The sequence below is a fragment of the Falco rusticolus genome, chromosome 2, assembly GCF_015220075.1.
Source record: "Falco rusticolus isolate bFalRus1 chromosome 2, bFalRus1.pri, whole genome shotgun sequence".
Classification (NCBI taxonomy): domain Eukaryota; kingdom Metazoa; phylum Chordata; class Aves; order Falconiformes; family Falconidae; genus Falco; species Falco rusticolus.
In genome coordinates, this window is record NC_051188.1 from 307,824 (window position 1) to 313,823 (window position 6,000).

The following is a 6,000-nucleotide window of genomic DNA, read 5'->3' on the forward strand; positions in this document are numbered from 1 at the left end:
ACGGGGACAGGCTGCAGTGGGATGCTGCACACACACCACACCACACCCCCAAACAACCTCCAAATAGCTCCCCAGGACCCCTATCCCTACCCCAAAATACTGGGGTCTGTGTCTCTGTGTGTGTGTGTGTCCTCCCTACTCTGCCCTTGCTACGGCAGAGCTGTTGTACCTGCAGACATGGAAAATCATTTTCCTGATAATTGAGATCATTGAGGATTTCTTTCTTTCTTTCTTTCTTTCTTTCTTTCTTTTTTTTTTTTTTTGAGAACAGCTTGTACTGACCTTGCAATAAAAACAAGGCTCTGGGTTCCTCTGGGTGTTGTTTTCTGTTCTTTTTCTGTTCCCAGGATAAATGTCAGTGAAAATGGAAAAGCTTTTCTCCGTTTCGCCATTTTATTCCCACCCTGAAAGACTCCTTGGGTTTTCAAGCGTGCTGGGGAAAACGGTGGAAAAATCAGAGGCGGGGAGAGGGGAGACGGGGAGATCAAAACCAAGTTGCTGAGATTGAACTTTCCTGCAGATATTTCTACAGGCGCAGCAGCACCCGGTGCTCAGCTCCCACCTCCTCCCTGCCTGGCCGTGGCTGCCCAGCGGTGATTCAGGGTGCGCGGGGCGGCAGATGCATGCAGCGGGATAACCCTAAGGAAACCCTGGAAGCAGGGAAAGTGGAGTGTGGCTCGGTCCCTGGGACTATCCCGGGATGCTGGGCTGAGCTGGCGGGGTATCTCTGGAGGAAGGGATTCTTGTGTGCACAGCAAGGGAGCGAATTGCTCTCTGGAAGCTCGCAGCTCCGAGCACAGGGTGGCAGCGATGCCGAGCCCTTTTGTAGGGAAAGTATCCGCAGAGCAAATTGCTTTGTATCGGCAAATACACCTACATTAGCGGTGGAATTGGTATCCTGCACAATGAGCGCTCGAGGACAATGGACGGCTATTCAGAGCTCAAAAATTTCAATCCCGTAGCTAAGGAGGCTCCGCAGAAGTCTAAAGCAAGGCTTGTTTCATATTCACGCCACAAATATTGGTACGAGGGCATGTAGCTGTAACGATGCCTTTGAAACACCGGCAGCCCTCCGTCTTCCTGACAATAAAGAAAGATATACGGCCCGTGTCAGCGCCCAGATCGGGGATTGCCATGAACTCCATCAAAAGGGTGTTTGCGGCATCCAGCGCAATCTAAACAAGAGGGATTTGTCAGAAACGCCATGTCAGACCCTCCTGGGACCCTCTCCTTCCAGCCGGGAGGTCGGGGTAAGGTGCACTCTTTGGGCATACCTGGAGAAGGTTTCTTCATGGATCTCGCTGGCCATCGCCCTGCCCTAGCTTCTGCACCGCAGCCCAGGTCTAAGGTCACTGTCTGCCCTCGAGGCACCCACCCCATGGGGCTCCAGTGGCCAGGCTCAGCACCAGCTCCGTGGGGGTCTGAGCCGTGTGGGACCTCGGTGGGCACAGGGTGGCACACGGAGGAGGTGGCCTCAGAGCAGGTTGGGTGTCGGAGGGCTTGGAGGTGTTGCATTCCTAACAATAAGGTCCTAACGTGTGCTGGGGGCCATAAGCGACCCACGGAGCAGCTCAGGTGAGTGTCCACAGCGAGCACAGACATTCACACTGGGTGTATGGAGAAGCCTTTCCACCACAGAGCAGTGGAAGAAGTGGCCCAAAGAGGTCATGTGGTTTCCATCCTTGGAGATGGATCAGATGAAGCCCTGGTCTGATCCACCTTTGAGTAGGAGGTTGGACCAGAGACCTGGGCTCCTTATTCCTGTGGAGCTTTGGGTTTGCTCTAAGAGGTCAGACACCCAGAGACATTTGCAAACACCAAAGGGATTTGCTGTAGAAATCCTTTTCTTCTCCAAATGGCAGCTTCCTGGGGAGGTGCAAACTGGCAGGTGATGGATCAATGTCATCTGAAGAGAGCAGGCTGCTTTGGTGGAGAAGTATCTGCCCAGCACTTGGAGGAAGGGAATCTTTGACGGGTCCAGAGGTGATACCAGAGCCGGCTGGATGTCTCCATCATGATGCTGGGGAGCTGCAGCAGAGGCAGAGGCTTCTTTGCTTGAAGCTGGTGGAGAAACCTCCTCAAGATAAGGCAGGAAACCCAAAGCTCAGTCCTTCAGGTTCCGCCTTTGGCACCTCCAAACCAGTTTTCATGGCATGTGCCAGAAGGTCACATCCTCCTGACATCTGTGTGATGTCCCTCACCATGGGTGGGATCCTGTAGTCCTTGGTTGCTTAGGAAACCATGCCAGAACTCCCTCGGTTACTCAAGACACCAGTCCAGCCCTCCTGGGTGCTTCCAAGCAACAGCAAGCAGGGATTTATCTGAAGAAAAGAAAGTAAAAAAAAAAACCAACCCAAACTCAAAAACCCCAGAATAAGCATTTTTAATGAAACGCATCAAAATATTTCAGAAGCAGAGGAAGCGTTCCAGCAAGCTATTTAAATTTCTCAGCATTTGTGAAACTCCCAGGGCTGCACACACTGAAAGGAGGAACCTTGTCTCCCAGGGAGAGCCCGAGTGCCTGCGCTGCCATTTGCAGAAGGACTCTCAGAAGCTGCTTGGATACGGAGCTGAGTTTTCTCTTGAGGAGAAAACAGTACCGAGTGACGTGGAGCAGAGAAAGCCACGTCTTTTAAATACCAGGAATAACGTTTGGACAGGGGACAGAGGCAGGCACCGCGCTGGACGCAGGGAAGGATTCACAGGGGGGTGGAGAGCAGGTCGGATGCTGGGCACACATGGTGGTCCGCGCCTCACAAATGGGGATGGGTGGCTGCTTCTGGTGGGCCTTGCACCCAGATCTGCTCTGATCTTCCCAGCTGCTTCTGGCTGGGGACCATTGCCAGACAAAAATGCCTCTTGGGAATAAGAAAAGCTTGGATAAACAACCATGGGAGCCAGCTTTTCCAGGAAGGAGGGGACTCCCTGTAGATGTCTTCATGCCAAGATGATGTGGCAAGGCAGCTCCGTCACACGGGGTTATAGGCTCAGTGGGTGTTGCACAGCACTCGGCTTGCTCCCCACACCGCTGTTGTTGTCACCGCTGCAGGGTTGTAGGAACCAGTTCAGCCCCACGTGGGGCTCAGGGAACATCCCCTGCATCACAGACAGGCCAGCCTGATGGCTTGGGCTCTAGAAACTCTGTGAGAAGCAAAAGCAGAAAGTGAGGCTTGCGCAGTCCACACTTCCACCGGAGCCCGGAAACCGAGAAAGACTGAAAGTCGCTGCAGCCTGGATGTGTTAACACCAATGCTAAGTGCAAGCATGCAGCGACAGCCTGCTCTGCCTGCCCGGGTTACAACGAGGACCATCATGCAGCTGCTTTGCCCCAAGATCCAGGCTGCTGGGAGGAAATTAAATAATAGCAATGTGAGGAAACAAAAATAAAAATGAGAGCGATAAATAAAATCACTGAGTTGGATGCTCGAGCCTTCTGAGGCTTTGCCCACCCCTGGGATGGCACCAGCCACTTTGGTGGGAGAAGATGGGTGAGCACTGGGATGGCTCCCAGTTCCCATGGCATCCCATGGTGTCCCACAGTAAGGTCCGCCCAAAGGAGCATGGGACATGCTCCAAAACCCCAGGTAAGCTCAGCCAGAGGATGAAAACAGCATTAAACCTGAGACTTGGGATGGAAAAAAGGGATTAGATTAAAGTGGTGGTCCTTAAAATAATCTCCAATTAGCCCTGACTAATATCAGCTCTTGGGGTAAAATTTGGTAAAATCTGGGCAAGTCATTGCGGGTGGGGGCCTCAGTTTCCCCCCTCTGGACAATGCAGGCAGAGGATCTCATGTAATTGATACAATACACTGCCTATTTATGTAGACCATGGGAATATTAATCCTTGTGAATTTGACAGGAACTGATGTGATTTGAGTGCTAATCTCTTAATATCTATTGCTGCTCTTGAAGTCCCAGCTGGTGGGTTCATGCCATAGCAGGGGAGTAGTGGCATATCTACATAGATTTTAAGGCACGTTCTTCCCCTCTCCCCAGAAAAAGTGACCCTGGAGGGACGGAGAGATGCAAGGCTAGTGAAGAGCAACCAAAATAGCTCCTTTCGGTGCAAAATTTAATTACATGCAGCCGAGCTCCCAGTTTGGGGGTGTTTGGGGGTTGGTACCACTGTGCAGCACATGGAGAGTGTGCGGAGGATGCAGGTACCCGCAGAGGGATGCTGCTAAGCCTGCAGACCCCGAGAGACACTCCTGGGTTCGCCTGGGGTGGGGGGACTAACATCAAGGTGGCTGTACTGGAAGGTCCCTCGCCCCGTATTGCCAGTGGCCAAGAGATGCCAAGGGTGAGTGCAAGAGCAGGGCAAGGACATGCAAAACTTCCCCGAGTTCTCTCCTGCCCACTGACCATTCGGTGCTCAGGGATGACCCGAGCTACTGATGGTTGCTGTAGCATTGTGTACATGAAGATGCTGTCCTTAAGCCGTGTGAACTTTTACCATCCACAGCACCCTGAGGCAAGAAGTTCTGCTGCGGGATGATCTCCTCCCCCTCTTTGTCCATATTAGCTTCATTCTGATGTCTCTGCTGCTTGCATTGGGAGAAGCCAAAATGCTTAAATATCTTTAAAAGTCCAGTCTGCTCCTGCTCCTTCTTCTTGTGTGCCAAGAGATGTGGGTTTAATAGCAGACGAAGCCTGCTAGGACCCTGATTCAGGATAGGATGGGTGCCCTTCCCCAGTGTCCCTCCTGGAAGCACAGGTCTTCGACTGTGGCAGGTGAGCCCTGACTGGAGAGTGGCTGGGGCTGGCATTGCAGCAACTGTTGCCCTTCTCCAGCTGCTCTCTGCCACAGTCCCACCCGGGTGACAGCTCACCCTGACGGCCCCCATCCCAGGGAAGCCCAGGGCAGGAGATCCCAGTGTGGCTGTGGGGGACAAACCCACCCGATGTCCTGCAAGCCCAAATGGGCAGCAGCTCCTCCAACTCGGCCAAGACAAGCTCCAGTGGTGCTCGGTGCTGCACACATGCAAAGGGCTGTGGGCTCTCCCAGAGGGAAGCTGTGCTTTATTCAGGAGGTGACAGCATGGGCACAGGCATGGAGTGGTTCTGCAGGCTCCTGGGAGGCTCCGGCTCCTCCACCGCAGCCTTGTCTGGGAGCAGGCTGGTGCCTGGGGCAGGTTCAAGTGGGGTTGCAGCGTGGCCAAGGGCTCAGCATCCCCTTCCCACTCCTGGCTGCAGCTGAGCAATGCCACGGGCAGCATCCCGCCGCCAGTAGCTCCACACCACCTGGATGGGCTGGGCAGGCACCTGGTGGTGGGCATGGCCAGGCCTGTATCACCTCGCTGGCACCTGCTTGATACCACCCAGCGCCCTTACGAAAGGAACCTGCCTGCGGGTTGGGTTGGGTGCTGCCTGGTGCTGCTCAGTACCCCCGGGGCAGGGACCTGTGGGCTCAGTGCAGTTCCACATTGCTCTGTGTCACCCCCTGCCCCTGCCGAAGGAACATGTTGGGTCTCGTGATGCCCAGCACCCCCCGGGGCAGGGAACTGCCTGCGAAACCAGTGCTTCCCAGTGCTGCCCTGTGCTGCCCGATGTCCCCGGGGCAGAAGTGGCTTGCGGTCCCAGCAGGACCCGCTGCCCAGAGAAGCAGCTGCCTCCGCGGGGAGCGCGGAGGCGGGCCGGGCCGGCGTGTGCCTTGTAGACAAAGGCGGCGGCCCCGCGGTGCGGCGCGGCGCGGCGGGCGAGGACGGGCGCGGCCCGCGGCGGGCGGCGGCGGCGCGGCAGGTGCGGATCCCTCCGGCCCCTCCGCGGGAGCGGCTCGGCCCCCGCCCAGCCCGGCGGAGCCGCAGCGGCGCCGTCAATCAGCCGCGGCGCGCCCCCCATCCTCCGCCCTCCCCTCCCGCGCTGCATAGGGCTCGGTGACAGCAGCGGGCTGAGACACCCTCGCCGAGCGCGGCGGGAGCTCCGCTGCCAGCCGGCCGCCTCGCTGCACGCACCCGAGCCCCGCCGCCCGCCTGGCAGGGCTGCCGAAGAATGCGGAGCC